This window comes from Castor canadensis, chromosome 6 (assembly GCF_047511655.1).
Source record: "Castor canadensis chromosome 6, mCasCan1.hap1v2, whole genome shotgun sequence".
NCBI classification, from domain to species: Eukaryota; Metazoa; Chordata; class Mammalia; order Rodentia; family Castoridae; genus Castor; species Castor canadensis.
In genome coordinates, this window is record NC_133391.1 from 91,011,757 (window position 1) to 91,032,977 (window position 21,221).

Genomic DNA, 21,221 nt, shown 5'->3' on the forward strand with positions numbered 1-21,221 from the left:
GAAAGGTTACATTTACATATCCTATTAACAACTCCTTGACTCATCATTCTGCTCTGGAAACATTTATCTATGCAGAGAAACCATTCAAACTTTCCTTGCCTTGCCATTTTCCACTATAAAAAAATTCTCCAAAAGTCCTTAGTTCCCTGGAAAATGTTTTAAAGACATTTCACTGTGGTCGATTAAGCATACAGTAATAGCTAAGAGAGGCCCAGGCCATGGAGAAAATGGCATATAATAGAAAGAACCCACTCTGCTCCTGATTAAAGTTACTCATGTGCAGCTTGAGAAGAACACTACCAAGGGTATCACAGGTTAAAGGACAAGGCCTAGTTTTTTAACCCCCACTGTTACTGCTTTAATCCCAAAACATTAGAATCCTCCTAATTCTAAGTTCCCTGGAGGGGAATAAACAGCTTTAGTTTGCTTTTTAGGTCCTTAGTTTGGGTTTCTCTTAAAATAAGATGGACTACTGATGAGCATGGAAAACAATCTCATGTCATTTCCTTTCATTTGAACCCATCAGTGACTCAAGCAACAAACAGCATTCTTCTGGGTTTTTTTCTGAGGAGGGCACACTAAGGATTTCAACCTCCAACTCCAGTTTTACTGGAGTCATTTTCCAAAGATGACTTATTTACCACACTCTACCTAAGAAAGAGAAGCAAGAAACTAGTAAAAATTCTCATCTTCAGAAATACAACAGACAATGATTATTTTCAATTTCATGGTGTTTATATGAAGAGAATGGAGGCACAGGAAAATAAAAGCACTGGTAAGAATTGTGGCAAACAAAATAGAAAGAAAAATGAAAGCATATTGAACAACTAACTATACTGGATTTAGGAGAATAGAAAAAAATTTACTGACTGGGTAACAATCAGTCTTTTCCATCCTTTCAGAAATAAGACTTTAGGATTACCATAAAACAAAATCAGTTAATGAAGGAGCATTTAAACACTAACTGGAATAAAATCCCACTAACAAATGCTTACTGTATCCAAGGGACTTTACATTGGTAGAAACCCTATTAGTACATGACCTCGGCTCTTCCAAATTTACTGAAATTTGAGGATTATCTGTGAAAATAAGGATTCATTGATGCAATCGGTAATGTAAACAAGAAGTACATGTATAACTTCCTATGTAAAGGTTTTCTTTAAACACTATGGAAGGATCCAGTTACATGCAAACAGTTACCATGCTATTTCAAAATTAACTTATCTCTTGGCTGTGGGAGTGGATCAAGTGGTAGAGAGCTTGCCTAAGAAGCCCAGGCCCTGAGTTTGAACCCAAACCCCAGTATTGCCAAAAAAAATTTTTAATTTTAAAAAAGAGTTCTAAAAGGTGACATCCTTACTAAATTCTGAGTTATGGATATAAATGCTACAAAGGTAAACTCAATGTTTTAAATATCCTAAAAGTCAACATTTTTTTTGGTATTTCAATTAGTCTTCATAGAAGTAAAATTTTAACACACGACAAATAAGTGCTATTTTAAAGACGAGTCTTTTGGCATAGGTAAGTGAAGTTCTCAACATCTGAATTTCTAATGGGGCTTCTTCAGCCATGGAAATAGCAGGTGGTTGTATGATTTTTTTCTCAAGGACCTCAGCCTTCTCTTTTGTTTCTACTGCTGTCCTTTGCTCTGTTCATTTTGTGCATGACGAGAGTCACCAGCGCACTGAGCGCAGGTAAGAACTCTTCCATGGCTGCAGCTGCTGTCAGCGAGGCCTGTCCTCTGTGGCTTCACATCCCGGTACTTGTGGTCCATGACCTCCTCATGATAAGCTTCCCCTATCTGATAAGGGAAGCCCAAGGTTACTTTACATTTTCTGGATTTCCCTGCCATTCTGTTGTGTCACTTAAAGTTGTACTTAAAAGTATTCCTTTCTTTTATATTTTCTGAGTTCAGCTCCCTCTTCCTGGAGGCTGTCCTCTCAAACTCCCTGAACAAGAGCCATTTGGAAATCTTGTTCCTGTCTTCCCTCCTTTCCATCAGTGCAGGCCAGCAAAGCTGGGCCACAGCAGGGTGCCACTGGCCTGGCTATGCTCTAGCATCACAGTGCCAGTGATGCTCTCTCGTCCTTTCATGTTACGCATGGCTAGTCAGTGAAGCTCACAACAGTGTTCACACCCCTCCAGGCACACATCCTAACCTCACAGTCACACGTGATTTGGAATAATACAGCATGTATCTGGGACTTCTGTTGCCACATGGCCCCAAATTGACATTGTAACAATTTTGTGCTTTTTTTCTCCCAATGGGACTGAAGCAAGTACTGGGCAATTATCCAAACCGAAATATTTCCTCTGTGTAGAAGAACGCCTATGCATGTAACAAGAACGCAAGCATCATTTTTATGTTGTAAAATCAACTTCTGTTGCCTCTGCTCATCCAAAAAGCACACGTGCACACACATGATCCGAAGCTTTAAATTAGAACTTTTCTGCAAAGACACACATGAACTTTATCTGCTTTGCCCAAAACACTAGCCACTAGCCACACATGGCTTTAAGGACTTGAAACATGACTAGTGTGAATGGTGCATTGACACTTAAAAAATTTGTTTTATTTTAATTAATTTGAACTTAAACAATGTAGCTAGTGACTCTCAAAATTGTTAAGGGTCTGAGATTTTATCCTACTTAGAAGTTAATAAATTAGCATGCCAAGGTTTCGAGGAGGTTGGGAAAAGAAACAAGATTCCGGGGACAGAGACAAAGGACTATGTTACTCTTAGAAAGAGTAGAGCAGGAGCCTCAGGGAGAACTGTGTGGTTCTCTGAAACCCACAGCATGAAGTAGAGGTGAGACAGCTGCACTTGTAGACTTGCATTTCAGGAGGGCAGCCCTGAGTTTATGGAACCTGAATCTTTTATGTTGAATAGAAACCCTAACTGTCCTTTACAACAAAAGGAAAGAACAGACTATCTTTGTCTTCCAAGGCTATCTGCCATATAAATGCCCTTGAGAAGACAGTCTACAATGAAATCAGTAAGTTCCTTCATTTACAAAATGTGCAGAAACCTGAGTACCAAAGGACACTTACCTCTCAACAATTTTAGTATCATAGCTATCTCTGAAATCTACCCATCCCTCAGTCTTGCTTGAATATCTTGCTAAAAGCCATAGTCAATTCTTGCTAGTCTTCTCCATCTTCCTTAATGGCTACCCTGCTTCCACTACTGCCTTCTCTTAGGCCTCCTCTACACAGAAGCCAGATTTATAACACAAAATCTAATCATCATTCTTGTTTAGTCTTCAATGCCACCATCTGCCCTTTCACCTATTGCTCACCTTAGCAAGTTCCATGAGGCCCTGAGTAATCTCATACTGCCTCTACCTATAGATACTTCCCTTGCTTATCTTTCTAAGATCTATTGCTTCAGCCACACTAAATTTCTTTCACTTCCTTAAATGGGAAGGTCATAAAATGGTGACCTTGTGTTGAATCCCAATTATGTGTCTGGTTTGGTCCATAAAATACTTTTTGTTTGTTTTTTGGTGGTACTGGCATTTGAACTCAGGGCTCCACACGTGTCGGCAGGTACTGTATCACTTCAGCCATGACTCCAGCCCTTTTAGCACTAATTATTTGTCAGATAGAGTCTCTCAATTGTGCCTTGGACTAAGATCCTCCTACTTATGCTTCCTGCATAGCTGAGATTACAGAAGTGTGCCACCACACATGGCTTGTTTGTTGAGATGGGGATTTCACTAACTTTTTGCCCAGACTGACCACAAACTATGATCCTTCTGATTTCCACCTCCAAAAGTAGCTGTGATTTCAAACATGATCCACAGCATCTGGCTCCTCATAATAGTTTAAAAGCATTTGAGCCATTTTACATTTGGGGAAATTTCACATTTATAAAATATGAACTGTAAGCTCCTCTTTGAAAATCTGGGCATCTGGCAGCCCTTGGCCAGCATCCCAATGTGAAAACACTTGGCTGATGCTTGGTTTCTACTGTTCTTTTCAGACCAGACATGGATGCTCCAGGTTTCCACACCTCACCTTCCTGCTCAGTTGCCTATTCTCTTTGTCCACTTGACCTCCATTTTATGTTACCCTGATCCAGAGCACTCTCTCAACCCTCTGATTTCTTCAGCTACTATTGATTTGCTTCAGGTCTTGGTAGATTCAGGTCCTCTGGGAATCTTTCCCTGACCCTGACTAATTAAGATGAGATGATATTATGCTTAGCCACCCAGGACTCAAACATCCCATCATATCTTCTGTGATTCTCTGTACTACCCCTCTCATGGGACTGTGATTTGTTCACAAATTGGCATCCCTCCTTAGACTTTTAGTTCCCAAAAGAGTAACTACGTCTGCCTGTACATCATTTATTGTATGCCACTGCCTATGAAAAACACAAACACATGGTAGGAACTCACTAAACACTTGTCAAATAAATAATTGAATCAAGTTAGCCACTTCAAAATATTTGTGGGATGTGTGTATATTTATATATTTTATACACTTACTTATTTTTAAATTTTGGACCTTTGAAATGCCATTCCTTCCCCCACTCCTCTAAATCATAGAGCAGTAACTATGCACTAATAATCCTTATCATAATCCTTTGAGGTAAGTACTTCTATTATTCTCACATTGGCAATAAGAAAACTGAGGATTTGGTAAATTAAGCAAAGTCCCAAGGTCACATGACAAGGAAATGCCTGGGGAGGCCTCAAACTGAGGCCCATCAGTACCCAAAGTCAAAATTCTTCACTACACACAATTTACAAATGGAGAATTTTTTTTTAATGTGTCCTGGATGACACAAGACAACACAGGAAATAATGATAAGCCACAGAACTATTTATCAGTCAACTGGAATTAGAGTTCTACCCCTGCCACCAACAGGCTGTTCAATCTTGAATAAAATGAAGGTCTTACCCTCCAAAACAGTAAATAGTAGGAGATACTAGATGACTAAATGTTTCCAAGAAGACCTAAGAGCACATAACACCAACGACAACTTTATTCACAGCTGGTCTTTTAAACTACTTTTATGTAATTTTAACAATTAGCTCTTCTAGACTAAAAGAGTTAAAAGAGGTGAAGAAACTTCTTACACAACAGAAGAAGCTCTCTAGCTTGACATTCATGACCGTTACAGCAACCCACACAGTTGCAGGTCAGCGACAAGGATCATGAACTCCACAAAGAGGAAAGCAAAGGTACTGAGCAATAAGGCCAAGCATAAAGTTAGCACTGCATCCCTGAGGCTGCCCCTCTTGCAGTACTGTGGGAGCTGAATCAAAGCTATCAGAGCCCAGTACTAAGCCAGCAGGTGGATAAATTCTTAGGAATGGAAAAGAATCAGAGTTACATGAAATACAACCTAGAAGGGAAGGAAATAATCATAGTCAATCTTTTCCAGGTAGAATTCTTGTTCATCCTTTGTCCCAAGCCAAATATGAAAGAAATGATTTTATAAACAACTATATGAATCTTTCAACTTTTTAAGTCAAATTTCCAATGTTTGTCAAGGGCTCAGCAGCCATTTAATTGTTCAAGTTCCAGCCTATTAAAATGTTTACATTCAGGGAAAAAAAGAGAGAGATACAAAACAACAACAACATTTTACAATTTGAACATTTTTCTAGGCATTATAATTTACTTTCTCAAGGACTTGAAAAAACCTTGTTATGAGGATTCTGTAAACTTATTGATTTGTTGAATGAATTTAGAATTGAAATTATTACAGCTTTTAACATTTGATTGTTAGATAATACATATAAAGGAGACTTTTCTAAGTTTTCATTCTGGGAAAAAAAAATACAACTCATTTTATTTCCAAGTGCACATCCATTGATGAAGTAGAAGAATTTGAATTTTTATTTTAGAAAACACCTCCTTAGTATTTATTCCAATCTATTACCTAGCTTCACCAAATTATGACCTTAAAAGATCTTAGACAATAGATTCTTGACATCATTCTACTTGCCCTATATATAAGGAATATATTCCTTAATCTTTCTACCTTTAAGGCGCTCAGCAGAATGGATTGCACAATATAGGATGTCAAGAAAATGTCTAGTAAAGTAGGAATACATGAAAGCCAGGACTTAGCCATTTAATATCAAGTCTAAACCTGATTTTCTTAGACCATTTACTTGCTTACTTTCATAAAGCAGACAGAAAGGCTTCTTGTGCCTGTGATTATCAATTGAAATTTGACGAATGATACACCACATGTAGTTTGAGCTAAATGTCAGAACTTGCTTTACAAAAATGACGATGTCCTTACTGAATTATTAAAATTAGCAGTAAACTTAAATTTGCATCTAGTATGGAAACGAGGTTGTAGATAGTGGAAAACATCTGAAACAAACTTCTCAATCTCAAAGCCAATAAGATATTACTGCTAGTTGAAATTTGTATGTCACAGAAACAGAGGACTATAGCTTTGCCCACAGGGTTTGGTGAGGAAGGGACGATTTCAACTCTGAACCCTAGTAACCAACTCCAAAATGTACCTGTCACCCCTATACAGCAACAGGCCGGCCAAATCACCTGGAGAGACATAATTACATCTCGGCTGAAGGACTGGAACTCGGGTGACTAGAACACACGATCCGCCAGCGTGCAGCTTAACCAGACAAGAGACATTGCCTCAAAACCACGTAACACCCCTCCATGGCCCCGCTGAATCCTCAGCGCGGACAGAGAAATGCGCATTTACAAGACAGAGATTCCGAAGGCCACACAGACGAGGTGACTGGAGCCAGCCTTAACTAGTACCCTAAGTGGTGGCTACTTTCCCTTCTACCCTTCGCTGGCGTGTGACACACGCTGGCAGGAAGAGAAAAGAGCCGGGCAGTGCCGCAAGGATGTGGACAGGGAATTTCCAGGTTCCCGGGATCCCTGCTACCTAGGAACCATCCACAAGCGCGGCGGCCCCTACCGCCCCATCCAACCCCGCCGCGGGCCGGGGAGCGCGGGGCTTTCCCACCGTCACAGAGTTGTCCAAATTGGGGGACAGAAAAAGAGAAGGAACAAATGTACCACAAGAAGTGCGAAGGTGAGAGGGACAACAGGGGATCCTCACAAAGGGACCTGGGACGCCCTGGCCCTGCCAGATGGGGGCGGCAAGGATGGCTCAGGCGACACTAGCTCCCCCGACCCAAATCATTCACCCGCTCGGGCACCGGGAAGTGGAGGGTACTGAGCCGCAGAATCCCCGTCCCGGGCCCAGCTCTGCCCAACTTCGCCCCCCCACCTCCCGCCCCCACCCTAGTCCTTGCCCTGCCCGCCCCGCGGCGGCACCGGCACCAACCTGCGCGGGCGCGGGCTCGGCCCGGGACGGAAGCCGGAGCCCGGGGCGGCGGGGCGGCGGGGCGGCGGGGCGGCGGGGCGGCGGGGCGGCGGGGCGGCGGGGCGGCGGGCGGAGTTAGTGGGAGGCTCCGGCTCCTGGGCGGGGACAGGCTGAGCACGCGGCGGCAGCCGGAGCTCCCCCCTCCCGGTGCGGGGCCCGGCCCGGTCCGCGCTCGGCCCCGGCTCTGCTTCGGCCCCTGGGCGTGCGGCTCGCGGGTTGGGGACCGGGGCAGCGGCGTCCGGGGTGTCCAGACTCCCGTGCGGACACGAGGTGGCCCGGACTTGCAACTCTCGCCCCAGGGCCCGGAGGAGGAGAGTGAAGGCCCGGCCTCAAAGTCTCTTCTCGACCTGCCGGAGTCCCGCGTCCTCTAAACGCAGCCCTGGGAGCTGACCGCACCAGCTGCCCGGGGAGAGGCCGAGGAAAATGTCCGACTCTTCCCTCCGCCCCGCTCGGGGTCGGGAGGACGCTTCCCCAAGGACCCGGGACCCCTCCCCCGCCGCGCTCCAGCCCTGGCTCAGCCAAAGAAAGCGCGCGGCTCTGGCGGACTGGGAGCCAGGTTTGAACCCTTGGAAAGTCGCAGTTTCTGTCCACATCACTCTGGATTCAGGCCACCCTGCTTAGGGCCGCACAGTGTTTTCCTGCCCGAAGCCCAGGGCCGGGGACAGAGGTGCTTTCGTAGCCTGGCTCCCACCTCCTTCTGTTTCTCGGAACATTCTTAACCCTGCACGGCGCTCAGCTCCTACACACTGACCCCCCATTCCCACTAAACTACGAGCAGGGAAGCCAGGAGCCCGACGTCTCCCTGCCTCAACCCAAAACGATTGAAAGCAGGGACCCAGGGGTCCAGCTTGAAGGTTTTATACACTAGAGGCTTCGTCATGCATGTGTGGTATAGACCCCACACACAACTTGATACGCGTTTAATTAAGAGGGGGTATTTGCCTCTCCTCTCCCCAGCGCCAGAGGTGTCTTTCTCCTACACCGCCCCCCAACCCCCTGCAACCCCACCACCGCGCCTTCAATCTCCTCCAGTCCCAAGCTGCCGGGGATCCCCAACATGAAGCTCTGTTCTTTCTCACATCTCCTTTTCTCATGGGGCAGATGTTAAGTGAAGCAGGGAGGAGGGACACCTAAATAGAGGAGGAAGAAAAAGGCAGTGGACTAGGAAAAGGAAGAAAAGTGCTAACTGAAGGAGAAGAGCTATGAAGAACAAGGCAGAGCCCTCTAGCCATCGGGGAATTCCCTCAAAAAAATCGGTTTCTCCATAGGGAAAGGACTCTTGCTGTAGAAAATCTGGACCACCTCCTAACAAACTTTGCAGGAGCAGTGGGAAGGCAAAGATAAACTGGCCAGGAACAGAGAAGACCACCTCAAGCTTCACTTCTCAACAGAAACTCCAAAGGAGACTGATGACCCCATCCAGAGATGAGAAATTCATTCTGGAAACTAAAGCTCACTAACAAGATCTAGGAAGGCACAAAGCTGGATCAGTTCACCGACCTCAAGGGCTGCTCTTCAACTTTAGGCATCCTCTTAAGTCATCCCTTCCCCCCTGGTCTGGGTTATTAATGGAAACTCTTCCTTAAATAAGAGGGCATTGGAGTAATCCCTGTCCTGTAGTGTTCATTCACGTTATAAATGTGCATGCCTTTTTCTCCAGTTAAAATATGTCAATTTTTTTTGGTGAGAGGAAAAGAAAATATGCAAGGGCTGGATTCTTAGGTTATGGATGGCTAGTTTTTCGAAAGTTCAATTCAGTGCATTTTGGTTTGATTAGACTTTTTAAATGTGGAAGAGTGGCTTGGACAAAACTTCTAAATGTAACTGGGTGATAACTTTTTCTCACAACCTCACACTTCTAGTTGGCATAACCAACAACTTCCACTTCAGGTTCATGGACAGAGAGCCAGTCCTGTCCCTAAGGAAGCCACCCCCCTAACCTGGAGCCATGGATCCTCAGGAGCTACAGCCTCAGGGCATTCTAGTCTGCAGGGCAGTCACAGACATGGAGCTTAGTATCCATTTATGGGGTGGGGTCAACCACCCCCACTTGTGGTAAAGAGGGTCCTTTTTCTCTGTCCTCAGGGATCCACTCCACCTGTGTTTGCCTCTACACTCCAGAAGTGTCATTATGACACTTTTCAGTATCATAAGAAGTGTCCTTAGTATTCCAGCTTTGCTTTCAAGAAGATGACATTCAATTTAATTGTTAAATCTTTTTTCCTTCACTTATTACCTCTAATGCTCAAAAGGCTAAGCCACTGAAAGTTCAAGAGGCCAGAAGATACCACCTGAATAAAGTTTCTCCTCTCTTCTCATTAAGAGAAAAATTGTCCCCAAAAGGGACCTTATTAATCTTGGGTCTTTTCTGAACATGATAATTTCTCTGTATCAATTAATTAAATTTTTTATTTAATGGTATATATATATATATATAGCAAAAGTTGTCCCATCAGCTTATAGGGATTAAAGATCCAGCTATTTCCTGGGAAAATCCCTGTGGCTAAGAATAGAAGAGTTGCTGGGCACCACACCTGTATCCTAGCTACTCAGGGGGCAGAGATCAGGAGAATCGCAGTTCTAAGCCAGCCCAGGCAAACAGTTCAAGAGACCCATTTCCAAAAAAGGGCTGGTGGAGTAGAGTGGTTCAAAGTATAGGCCCTAAGTTCAAACCCCAGTACAGCAAAAAAAAAAAGGAATGGGAGGGTTTATTTACTGATAAAAAGCCTTGGTGGTAGGCCGTGTTTTGAAGTATGTGGAGATACACATTCCTTCATAAACCTCCCTTTTTTTTTTTTCCAATTTGCTTTTACATGATTCTTGTCAACCCAGTTCTCTAAGCCAGATTCACTTCATACAAAATGGTTAGGGACATCAATTAGTGTTTGTCTTGGGAAAAAGTGACATTTTGAGCAGAAGTGAGAGGACAGGTAGATTCATGAAGAATTTGTTCTGCCTGCTTTCTAATACCTATTTCATTTAAATTTGAGTATGATGGACAGAACTGGACAACCTGGGAAATGTACAGGCCTATAGGCTGCTCTGAAAAAGAAATCAAAGTGAACACTCCTCATTGGACAACAAACACATCAAGCATGGTCTAAGAGTTCCCAACCTTGATTAAGAACTGAAGGTTAAATTGAAGTAGTAGAAAAAGCTTCAAATTGGTTCTATCAAACAGTCAAATTTGCTTATCCATATTCAGAACGACAAAGGAAAATATTATATATTTTCCTTTATATTTTTCCTTTTTATATATATATTTCCTTTTTATTTTTATATAATAAATATTATATATTTATTTTATACTTATTAAAATAATGTATAAGTCATCAAAAAGCACCTTGTGGGGCCACATAACGAATAGTCCCATGTTAAAGTGATACGTGTTTGTTCTTTCACAAATTTTCCTCTGAAATACAGACATCTGTCATGGAGTCAATTATCTTGCACAGAATGTGCTATAAAAGCACATAAAAGAAATAATATACTACATTGCTTATTTGAAAGTGATCAGGAATACTCAGCTCCATGCTGGCATGTCTTTAATTTCATGGTGTTAGGAAAAAACTATAGGAGTATGAAATAGCAAACCCTTTCCTACTGGAGTACTAACTCAATTACCTATCGTGATATCTATATAGCAGGAAAAACATTTCCTCATAACTAGCAGAAACACTATGGAACTATTTTCTTTGTGTGTGTGTGTGTCTTATTCTACTAACCCCTGCAGGGAGAATGTGAACATGGAGTTTCCTTTGAAAACAAAGGGATCACCATACTCTGATCAGCTCCAGGGGTGTGCAGAAAAACAAGACTAGAAATGGTACTTTAAGGAAATTATCATTTAAATGAGACTAGACTTTTAGGAAATTTATGCACCAAATAGACCTCAAGACTTGAAAAGTGCAATAAGAGGCAGTTAGGCCAAGTCAAACTTCCTTGATATAATGCAAAAATGAAACGTGTTTCTTGGGTTTTTTCTCAAACACACTCCAATTCTTCCCCTTTCACTGCATGATACACACATAAATAAAATGAAATATTTTGTAGAAAGCTCTGCCAGGTTAAGTACACAGAGCATTCTTGAATATCCCATATTACTTTCTCTTGTGACACTTTAAAATAGACTTGAAAAAAATTCTTAAGAAGAATATTTTAATAGCTTCCCAGAGAGTAGAATGTATTATCATTATGGTACAAAAGGGCATCATTCATTTTTAATTCTCCACTCCACAGGTGTTCCCTGCTCAGGCTGTGGTTGACACTTAGAGAGCCTAATTATGATTCATACATCCCACATTCCCCAGGAACTAGTCCCTCTAATTTCACACAATGCCATTATTGAGAGGAGAAAAATACGTTTCAGTGCTAGTAACTAGACACAGTGATTCTCAATCCTGTCCACACATTAGAATTACTTGGGAAGCTTTTATTAACCCTGATCCCTCAGCCCATCCTCAGACCAAATACACAAGAATCTCTGAGGGTGAGGCCTGAAGATACGTATTTATTTTATTTACCAGGTGGCTTTTATATGCAGTGACAGCAACCATCTACAGGATAAACACTTAGCAAATAAAAACAAAACCATGATTTGTAAATAACCCTCTTTAATATGAACTGGTCTACCCAATAGATTCAAGTTTTTTAACCATTTTTTTTTTAAATCAAGAAAGGTGTTAATGTACTTTAATAACTTTTCCATGCCAAGTCGTGCTCACTCCACCTACATTTAGTATCTGGCTATGATAGCAAAGTTGGCTCACAATGAAAATCTATCGCCTATTCTTATGTTGGTAGGTTTGTGACTGGAATCAAACCATAGATCACTGAAGGAAAAAAGACTTGGAGGAAATTGAATGTTATAAACCTTAAATTCCCACAAGTAATCCCCTTGAGCCATTAAGCCATTATCCAATTTAGCAGTTAAAAACAGATACATGCTTATAATTAATTCTTTCTATAAAGTCCAGAGTTAAGAAACAAAATAATTACAAGGACAACCAGGATCATCAATTTTTTGTACAGTCAGCACTAATGAAGAACCAAATATTTGATTCTGAAAAAAAAGAGTTTAATATTCGCCTGTTAATTTCATTAAGTAGTTTATAAATTCAACATGACCATGAGGTTGAAATAATCTAAAGATATTTAGATATTAGAATTTATTATTTGATATAATCCAAGAATACATGATACTAACATAAATATATTATAAACAATAAACACTTTCCCCATACACAACTTAATATAAAATAATAATTTTAGTAGGAATTGGGAGATAAAGAAAATGAGCTGATATGATCCTCTTTATCCATGGGAGATGTGTTCCAAGACTCCCAGCAAATACCCAAAGCTGCAGATAATGCCAAGCCTTACAGATACTCCTTTCTTCAGTTTTGTTTTGTTTTGCTGAGACAGGGCCTCCCTATGTAGCCCAGGCTGGCCTGGAACTCACAGTCCTTCTGCTTCACCCTCTCAAGTGCTAGGATTACAGGCATGAGCTGCCATGACCAGCTGATAAATTTTTTTCTCTATACACACATATACCCGTAAGAAAATTTAACTTATAGAATAGTAAGAGGTTATTAATAATAACTAATAATAAAATTGAATAATTGTAACAATATGCTGCAGTAAAAGATATTTAAAAGGTATGTTTCTGTCTGGAATTCTTCATTTAACACGTTAGGACCTCAGCTGACTGTGTAACTGAAACTACGGAAAGTGAAACCATAGATAAGGAGGTGCTATGTATTGGGAAGTTCAGTAGGCAAATGGTATCTGACTGGACATTTGTGATTACAAGATCAAGTAAAGTCTAAGTAAACACTGCTCTCAACTGCCTGATTTGCAGAGATTAACAGCAGTTTAAGAAATTGGTATGGCTATGAAGGGGGCTATGATAGCCACTGTATCACTAGAAGTTTCTGGAAATCAATCTCTTACATTGATCTACAAGCTTTGATTTTTTTAACCATAAGAAATGTATCCAATTGCTCACCAGATTTACTTTCCTAATAAAAGGGAGGTCCCCAAATATTGTTCAAGTGAAAAATATACTTATTAGTATATATGAATCAAATTGAAGGACAGGTAGATTCTTTTAATATATTTAAGTATATGATCTCAATTTTATCAAATTTAAAAATGCATTATACATTTCTAGATTTCCCCAAATAAGCATGCAATACATTTATTATTAAGAAAATTATTAATATTATTTTCAAAAGTATAATTTGCCTGGTTTGTCATAATATTCTGTTATTTTCAATAATTGAAAACTAAAAATGAAGTATATTTGCTATATAAGTAGATTCTTTTTTTTACATATTTGTATTTCTTTTCATTTTGCAGCTGTAGGTTTGTGTCTCTATTTTAGGTTTTTAGTGGAATGGCATTAGAGATTTGGTTTCAGCAAGAAAAATCCCCAGATGTATAAAGAATGACATAGATTTTCCAGTCGTATTTAGCAGCAAAAGAAAACCACTAATGAATGCTGAAACTTTGGGTTTGATCACAAATAGAAAAAAGCTTTTCAGAGTAGCATGCAAGAAATCTAATACCCAATTCTCATTATTGTGCATTTATTGTTAATGAGCTGTGTGACGTGCACATTACTTCTCTTCTCCAAGTCTTGGTTTTTCCACTATGCAGAAAGGGGCTGGCCTAAGAGGACTGTAAATTTCCTTCACCATGAAATTATTACATGCGAAAACCAGTACAAAAATTAATGCAAGAATGTGCTTTGAGATTCAAGCTTTGTGTTCCTGAAACATTGATGTCTACAACAAACAACTATTTTCTTAATGCTTGAACAAGCGGGCACTATAGTATTGCCCTTTGTAGGAGGGTATTGTGTTGGGGGAGATACTAGTGGGAGTTTTACTCTCATGAATGAAGACTAGGCCCTCCTCAGGACAGAGCATCTGGGGCACTGGATGCCTGAATAACCAAAGAAGGTGTGGAGGGATTGGGCAAAGCTCAGTCTGGTCAGTGGCAAGTAAACTAGTCCTAGCAGTCCAGTAAAATAGAGGTGGTCAGTAGAGGAATCACTGTGAAGGAGTGTGGGTAAAGGATTCTGCAAACAGCAATAATGAATATCCTAGTTTAAGTTTGCCCCCATGTATTGCATCTATTTTCCATCTCCATATTCTGCTCTTTGTGAGGTTTGGAGAATGATGAGAAAGATGTGGGTTAGTGAAAGCCATCTGCAGTGGTGGAAATGGGGAAATGATGGTGACAAATGATCTACAGAAGAGCCTGTGGTAGCGGTGCAGAGGGAGAGGAGGAATCCCAGGAGTGATTTGTGCAGTGTGTCATGAACTTTGAATTCCCTGGAAGGGGAACCTGGTAAAAAAGCAGTCTTTCCTTTATCAATCTAACTAGATGGAAGGTTGGAGTAATGTTTGAGTATTAAAAGGGAGGTACATGAGGGTGGGAATATTGGGGACATTTAGGTTACAGAGGGCTTCGTGTTTGTTGAATGTTTACCATGCTATACTCATTTGTTACATCTTTCTCTCCTTCTAGAAAAAAAAAATTAAAAGTGCAACTGGTAGATCTCATCTCTCCTTAGCATAACCATTAAGCACTGCTCCATGATTTCACACTAATAAAACTGTGGCTTTTGTTTCCCATTCTGTAATTTTCTTTGAAAAAAAAATCCTGTGATAAGCAGAATTGTGGTAGGTAAAAAAAATACACTGCACAGATAGCCACACCCTGACCCCATACCTTTACAGATGCCCAAGGGGACTTTGCTGGTGTGATGAAGGTTAAGGACCTTGGGATGGGAAGATTATCTTGGGCATCCAGGAGGACTCAATCTAATCATGTAGGTCCTTCAAAGTGGAACAGGGAGGCAGAAATGTTGACAATAAAGATTTATTAATAGGAAAGCAGGAAGGACAGATGAGACACAAAAAGGATTGGACTGGTATAGCTGGCTTTGAAGATGGGGCCATAAGCCAAGGGAGGCAGATAGGCCTAAGCTGAGAATAACCCCAGAATAGAAAGGAAACAGGGTCCTGAGTTCTACATCCACAAGAAACTAAAGCCCGACAACAACCTAAGTGGACAAGGACATACATGTTCCCTTAGAGCCTCCAGAAAGGAACACAGTCCTACCAACATCTTGATTTTTGCCTGGTGAGATACATTTTGACTTCAACCTACAGAACTGTAAGATTTTTTTTGTTTAAATATTGTTCTCAGGTGTTAGATCTGTGGAAATCTGTTAAGATAACAACAGAAAAGCCTAGTCTTACTAAACCTAAAATGAGAGCTAAGCTCCATGCCTCTTTGCCTTAGGCTTTCAGCATCTCATACACAAGTAACATTTAGTTTGTGCTTAGTCAACATTAAATGAGAAAGGAAGGTATAAAAGAAGGCAGGGAGATGTATCACAAATCTTCATTTTCCATTAATACTTTTAGAAAAGTGAAAGAGAAATTCTATAATTAAAAAGTCAATAAAAGCATGGTATTGGCAGAACAGAGAGGAATGGGATGGAAGATCAGCATGTTGAATCTCATATATGCAACTCACTGCATTATAATTCTGAGTACATGAAAACATAACTACATGCCTTAATCGTTCCTTATTCTATCCCATCTACCAGGTCATCCTTTATCAAAAAGATTAGACAAAAACTTTTAGAATTACTGTTCTTTCATGCCAAATCCAAGTATTAGTACTGGAAAATTCACTATTTAGGTGTTTTCTCCTCTGCGCTAGTATTATTGTTAGTGCAAAATTGACTCTTGCCCTCTTACCCAAATGCCTGAACCTCTAATAATGAAGTAAACTTATATGAACATGCCATAAGAAATAGAATCTTGCTGGGCTCAATGGCTCTTACCTGTAATCCTAGCTAATTGGGAGGCTGAGGTCTGAAGGATTGTGGCTTGAGGCCAGTTGGGCCAAAAAGTTTGAGAGATCCCATCGCAAAGGAAAAAAAGCTGGGCATGATGGTGTCACCTGTCCTCTCAGCAATAACGGGAAGCATAAAATTGGAAGATAGTAGTCCAGTTGGCCTGGGTCAAAAGCAAGACCCAATCTCCAGAATAACCAGAGCATAAAGGGTTAGAGGCATGGCTCAAAGGGTAGAAGGCCTGCCAGGCATTCAAATCCCAGTTTCTCTCTCTCTCTCTCTCTCTCTCTCTCTCTCTCTCTCCCTCTCTCTCTCTCTCTCCTCTCTTCTCTTTCTCCATTTGAATGTATTCCTCAGCAAAATATAGTTCTTTTATGCTTTTAAATTTCGTAAGAATGAAATAATCATGCTATCAAAATAGTTCATACGAAAAACTATGTAGGTACACACATGTATTCTCTTGTGAACTGTATGTCCTCTCACCAATATATTTTAGTGCTCGTAGATGTTGACATAGCTGTCATTAATTGATTTTCACTGCTGTTTACAAATATATCGCAATGTATTTTTTCCATTCCTTATGAATATCAGGTAGTTTCTAGGTATTCACTGATACAAGTAATGCTGAAGCAAACATTTATATAGATATTTTCTGATGCACATATGAAAAGTTTCTTTAGGGAGCCTCTCAAGGAACAGAATTGCTAGGCCTTGTGCAGCTGTACCAGGCAATGCAAAACTGTTTTCCAAAGTGGTTGAACTTTCATCCTTACTACTTTTCTAATTAAAAAGACTCTTAATTGGTGTTTCTGCCTTCAGTTTTCCTCCAAGTCGTTCTATCCTGTCCACTAGCATTAGTCTTGTTTTCCTAAATGCTGGTTTCAGCATTTGTTTTCCTCACAACCTACATTCCAATTTTACTCAAAAACATACTACAAAAACTTATTGTCTGCATCAATAAATACAAGTTGACATTTTTTTCAAGGTTCTTCACATTCATTCCTTCTCAGAAACTCTTTGTGCTAAATAGGTTTTTGCAAGTTTTTTTTTCCCTTTCTCTCTTTTAAACCATGTTCTTTTTTGCCTCTGAGATTTTGCTACAATCCTCCCCTTCCCCATGCTGTGAATCCATTCCTTCACTCTCTGCACCTCAATACTACTCATTCTTTGAAGTCCCATTGATGTCCTCCTTTTCTGTAGTTATTTCATCTGCATTCCCTGAAGTCTCCCAGCAGTATGTATGTTATTCAGTCATCCATTAAAATACAATTTGGGAGTTCATGTTACATGAATTTTTGGTGTGCGCAAGAAGTGATGAGGGGGCCTTAGAAAGGTAAGGAGCTTGCTTTCAGAACAATATGCCCTTCAATTACGCATCTGTCTTCAAGCAGAGACTAGATAATAATTTGTCATAGGTGGTTGAAGAGGGTATCAAGGATTATCTGATGGCATGGACCTCCTTACAACCACTGATCCCTGCAACATGTGGTTTCATGAGTTTATGATTTACCACCAGAGATCTGCCTAGAGAACCCCCATATTCTGATATCAACCTTCTGATCCTCCCTTATTTCTCACTAGGGACTGACAGGAGCATTTTTTTCTAGTCCAGCTGGTTTCCTTCCTGTCTTCCAAATACATTGTTCTTGCAGGGTTCCAAGTCTGCTTGGACACTCTCTCTAGGTAGGAGACTTCAATACCTCTCTCTGCTGAGCTGAGTCCTCTCTATCCTTCAAGAACTATCTGGAAAACTTTCCACACTTTTGAGCTTGCTATGATCCTCTTCTCTCATATAGGCGTCTATAGTTAGTTAATTCTTTATATAAACAGCAAACTCAGAAACTATGACTTAACATAGACTAACACAGGAAATTGAATGGTGATGCTTCTTAAAGACCTATGATGAATCCTGCTAAAACCCTGATTTTGGTTTTGTAGATGGCAGGTACGTTTTGAATTCAAAAAAGATTATGTTTCCTATGCTAGATTTATCCACATCAGTCAGATTTATGGTTGAATTCTTAACTGGAGTATCATTTTATAATGATTATTTTTGGTTGTTTTTCTCCAGTCCATCAGATTAAACACAGATTAAAAATCTGGATTGGAGGCATGTACAATCCTCCAATCCAAAGTAGGAGTACCTGGCATCTGTGATGTTTCAATATAACTTAGTTTCCCTTATTTTTGACCTAATTCTTTAAATTCTTTGAACATTTTCTATTCTTTTCTTTGTGTTAGACCTAAGAAGAACTAAGATTGTGTTTGACCTAAGATTACTGAAAAATTATATCTTAGTTTTCAAATCTTAGTATATTTTGATGCATAAATTTTCTGTTAAGCCCAATCTCATTTGAATGCTAATGTCTGTTTTCATCAGCCAGTTTCTTGTTCTCCTCTATATACCCTCAGAGCGGATCTGAGTGTGGAGATTCCATTCACTTCAAAGGAAGCTTCATGCTTGGATCTTCTCCACAGGGGTGCTCAGACTAAGACAAGGAACGATTCCTATAGCTTTTTTCTCTGTGCATTTATGAGAAAAGCAAAGTAAAAATAAGGAGATTTCTCAGTGCATTTAACATTCTAAGTAATTGAATCAGTACTATACACTGGAGCATTTATACACTATTGCTAGTTCATAATCATAAAGGGACTTTAAAACACTAGGACATTAAAGGTATGTCAGGATGGTAGGATATTGTAGAGTAAAGTAATTTCAAATAGACACTACTTTCTGTTGTTTCTTTCAGTGTGTGTGTTGGGAATGGACTCACGCTGTGGAGCATAACTGACTACATGAGAGATGGACATACTTTACATGCAAAAATTATTTTAGAGGGATGACAAAGCGTATTTCTTTTATGTGGTCATTAAATGCATGATAAGGTGGTGTTTTAGTAGTTTGAAAATGGCAATTAATTCTTTTCTATCTGTTATCTTGGATTTTAAAATTAATTTTTCTGTTTTGATTGGGAGCCTTAGTATGTGTATGATTCAGTGATCCTCAGTTTGGAGATAGGAAATGATTATCTAAATTCCCAATATTCCTTATTCTCAAAAAATAAAAGGCATATTTCCTTAGTTTTAATATTCATAATTAAGAACACTTTTCCAATATTATATGGCTTAAGAAGATTTAGATACAACCAACTTAATTTGAATTGGAATGTAAACATAACTATTTGTGATTTTTTTTCCTTACAACTTATAAACCACTTTCATATATATTACTTTAGTGAAACTCAGGAAAATTCCTTGAAATAAAATCAATTTTATTCTCTTTGTTTTATATGTGAAGGGAGTCAGAGTTAGATAAATCAGAAACTCATTTAAGGACTTCACAGAGCTGGAAAAGAGCAAAGGTAAGATTCCAACTCTGATTTTATTCTTTTTAAGTCCAAATTCTTTTGACTATTCATTGCTGCTTGTGAAGGTATATATGTTACCAAAGGAGAAGGTTTGAATCTTGCTTTTTATTCTATTAACTATCATGTACAATTGACTTTCATCTTGGGTTTTAGGTGAAGAAGTAGCATGTTTTATAATTAAAATATAGAGGCAGTTTATTAAAGTTTAAAACCTAACACACAGTGTTATCTATTGGTATTAAATTTATAACAAAAACAAAGCTGAGCATAGTAACTATATTAGATGTTTCCATAATAATGCCAAAGGGCTACTGTAATCAGCATTTTTCCTCTCTTCTTAGAAAATCAGGTTTACAGCGTTCTTATAAACCATCCATAATGCCCATATTTTATAATGAATTTATCATCTGATTTATCTTAATAAAAGGGTTACTGCCATCTATCTTCCTTTGGGTTTGCATGAAAGTTTGAGACAAGGAAGAAGCCATGGTTTCCATGATGCCTTATGAACATCTCTATTTTGCATCTTTATTATGTTTACTCCTTTATTTGCATTTGATTTTATGTACTAGACCTCAAACCACAACCTTCTTCTTCCTTTTTTTCAGGGGTTTGATACTAAATAATGTGAATTAACTAATTCATTAATGAATTGCTTGTCTTTGTATACTTCTGGAGTGGTAAAGAAATTTCAACCAAGTGTCCAGAGGGCTAATGCATTCATGCATTCATTCTTTACCCAACAAATGTTTACTGGACACTTACAATATGCCAATCACCCTTCTAGAATCTAAGAAACTGAACGACAGACTGTGGGAAGTCCATGTTTTCCCCAAAGATGATGATTATCCAGGGGAGAAAAACACCCCATCTCCTTCCCAAGAGACACCTGTTCACGCCAGACTCTTCAATCTGGAAACATACTCCTCCCACTGGCAATAAAAATGGTATAAAACCTGATGTCCAACTTGACTCAGGGGACTACAGGTTTCTGGTCCTGCTGCATACCCAGGCTCCATGCCCCGCTTTTCGCTTTTCTGCAAATAAAGCTTCTCTGATTTTTCTGCTTTCTGTCTCTGATTTCCATCTGAGCGCAGAAGGAGGACCCTCACCACTGGAGAATCCCAGCGTAACAAAACAGTTGAAATAAAGAAGCAAAAGATTTGTTCTAACAGCTGTCAAAATGTGGTCTCTAGGACCCTAGGGGTGGGGGTGGGGCGGGTCACATACACTTTCAGAGAGTCCATGAACTCAAAGCTACTTTGATAATATTAAGATGTTCTTACTCTTTTTTCTCCGTGTTTCAATTTTCATGATGATGCAAAAGAAATGATGAGTAAAATTGCCAGTGCCCTACATGAATCAAGTCAGTTGCACTAAATTATGATAACAATTATTGCCTCTTTCATAGCCATACATTCACTTGTGTTAAGTTAGTGTTACTTCACTTAAATAAGCAGACGTAATAAATAATTTTGTAACATTTGGTACATTTGAATGTACATTTTCCATGCTGTGTGTGAAAAAATGCAAATTACCCATAAAGCACTTCTGCATAGTGAAGTACTGACTCCTGACTTGAGGAAACGCACTTACAGGATTATTTGAGTTGTGAGCTGAAATAGTCACTTTTTCCATCCA

The 21,221-nt window shown here is 39.7% G+C and overlaps 1 long non-coding RNA gene across 1 annotated transcript; it reads left to right on the forward strand.

The window, feature by feature from the left end:
- Positions 1 to 6,516: 6,516 nt before the first annotated feature.
- Positions 6,517 to 20,632, forward strand: LOC141424160 (uncharacterized). The gene is made up of 3 exons (XR_012449083.1): positions 6,517 to 7,040; positions 19,511 to 19,574; positions 20,368 to 20,632. It is a non-coding gene; the product is annotated as an uncharacterized lncRNA (long non-coding RNA).
- Positions 20,633 to 21,221: the final 589 nt, after the last annotated feature.